Consider the following 2,978-nt stretch of genomic DNA (forward strand, 5'->3'; position numbering starts at 1 on the left):
TTAATTTTTAATAATTTTTTTTAGTATAACCAACTTGAAGACAAATCTTAATACAAACACATACAGAAAATGTAACTAGTCTTGTCATAACACGTCTAGATCGAATTATTATTAAGTTTTATTTTGACAAAAAAATCAATTCAGGGTCCTATTTGTGCTATTTTCAAAAATACATGATCTATTTTGTCATTTAACAAAACAGAGGTTCCAATTGATAACTTTACAAAACACGAGGTCCAAAATAGTATTTACCATTTCTTTATTCTTCTTTTTCCCTTGGCTTACCTACTCTCTTTCTTCTTTTTTTCCCCTCCCAAAAAGTTTTAAAAGATTTTTGTTAGCCCAAGATATGTTTCCAATAGGGTGGGTGAATTGGAAATTTAAACTAATTTCGGTAAATTAAAACTTTTATCACAAAATTAAGCAATTAACCACTTAATCAAATAAAAGCAAAAAAATAAGGCAAGCAATATATTATAACAAATATTCAAACTTGTAAAGTAAAGAGTTTAAGGATTAGACAATGCAAACTCTCGATTTTTACAAGGTTCGGTAGAACTATGCCACATACGTCCTTGGTCTTCAAAGCTATGAACCTAGCTTTGAGTTCCAATATCGAGCCAAGTTAACGGGCTTGACTAACCCTTATAACCGAGAATTTTTCACTAAGGTGTTTCCAAACCTTTTACAATAGTTTCGCACCCCTGAGGACTATTGACCTCTTTCTCGGATTGTTGAAGTGCCAATCTTACTATAACCGGGTTGTTTACAATACCGGTGCCAACCTCACCTCAATCACAATATGAAAATGTGTTTGAAAATACAAGCAAAATCACTCTAGAAATATGATAATACAATAGAAACCTAGAGTGAAAAGCAACCACACTCAAGATGAATAAACACAAATTTGGGCTCAAAGTGTGTGAAAAGTTTGTTGGATTTTAAACTTGGAAGCTCATAATCTCACTTAGATAGGTCAGTTATTTGACATAAATGCTCAGCCAACTTAATTTTTGAGTGAAAAATCGAGTTTATATAGTGTTTAAGAGAAAAGTACCCGTTTATAGCCGTTAGCACGCTTCCCGAGACAAAGTCAGCCGTGCACCGGAATTCTGGATTGATGAACAGAGGCAAAAAAATGCCATTTTTTGGGACTAAAATGCGCATAACTTCTTACTCGATTATCCGATTTCAGAAATTCTAACTTTGTTCTCTTAGTTAAATGAAATGTGATTTAGAAATCCAATAAAAAAAAATTGAACTATCGTGTAAGAAAACTTGTTGCACAAGTTAGTGATGGGCCAAAATTTAAATTCATAAAACCTAGTGTGTTATGCAAATCACTTTAACGAGACTAAAGTAAATTTATACTATTGGATTTTGAGTAGTCTTGATGTAGATGAGCCTCCTAGCTTGATTTGCATGTTTTTTGATTCCATGTTGACTTTTTTCGAGAGTTGACTTTGACTTTAACTTTGACTTTCAGGTTGACTTTTGACTTTGGGCTTTTGAAAACCTCTTTTGAATGGGGTCTTGAGTTGTTGATCCCCTGATGAAATTTTTGCTCTTGATAAGCTTGTTGAATCCATTTTGGGTTGCTTTGAAAAGTTTAGTAAAAATACCAATTTATCTTGAAGGATTTATTTTCTCTTTTAATTTTGCTACAAAATCAACAAATCATTAGTAACAAATAATAATCAAATATTTGTTAATCATCAAAACAAGGAGACCTAAAAGTTTGAGTTAACAATTTTTTGGTCACATATATAATTATTTGAGTTCAAAAATTATACTATTACAATCCAATTTTTAAAAGTGATTATTTTAACACGTAGGAAATATATATTTTTTGCTGCCACCAAAAAATAACTGAAATTAAAAGTAACTTCTTAATTTCTTTTCTATTTAATTAACAAAAACAATCAAATTTTTAACTTAAACAAAATTTAGTATATGAATTAATTTTATGAATTGGTAATAAGTATTTTGTTATTTTATATTTAAAAGTTATTAAATTAGATTGTATTCTATATAAACTTATTTTGTACTACAATTTTATTAAGTTTATACGAGAATTTTATAAGAAAACCATATAGTATAAATTCAATACAATAACCAAAGTTATTGATTATTCTAAAAATTTTGTTATTTTTTTATCTAAAAGTTAATGAATAATATACTTAGAACAAATTTACATTACAGATATTTTGATGTGTTTTTTAAAAATACTCATAAAGTAACCAAACAATATTTTAAACATCCTAGAATTAATTATATTATGAAAACTATTATATCCACTAATTTTAGTAATAAATTATAAGATAAGTGCTTATAAGTATATTGCACCTTATTAAATTCTTAAATATGTTTTTTAGTAATGAAAATGTTGCTAAAATAACATATAAGTATTTTAAACAATAATATAACATAAAGTAAAATAATATTTTGTAATAAAATGAATCATGTGATGTTTAAGATATTATTTAATTTCCTTAATAAGCTTTTATAAAAAAATTATCAAAATTGCTCGATAAACTCTCACTAACTTTGAAAGTAATTTTAAAATTGATACACAAAGAGAGCTAACTAATACCCGCGACCTAAAGATGTATTTATATGCTTTAAAAACCCTTTAGGTCGTGGTCAAAAAACCTAAAAACAATCACGTCAATAAATAAAAAAGTCAAAATTAGTTTAAACAGATAGTCAATCCACCCAAACAGGTACATTGAACCTAGACAGTTTTTCAATAAAGCTTCTATAAACAAATAAGACAACTTTGACAAATTTTACACACACAGATATACATGGTTTCTTGGTTAAGAAATGAGATAAAAATGAAATAAATATGATTAAGAATTTACTTAAAATACAAAGATAACATTAAATATTCTAAATAAAGAAAAATTATATTTATTCATAAATAAAATCAAAAGTGAATAGAATCTGCTTTTGAAAGCCTTTTCACACTTAAAAAA

The sequence above is a fragment of the Cannabis sativa genome, chromosome 5 (assembly GCF_029168945.1).
Source record: "Cannabis sativa cultivar Pink pepper isolate KNU-18-1 chromosome 5, ASM2916894v1, whole genome shotgun sequence".
In the NCBI taxonomy this organism is placed as follows: domain Eukaryota; kingdom Viridiplantae; phylum Streptophyta; class Magnoliopsida; order Rosales; family Cannabaceae; genus Cannabis; species Cannabis sativa.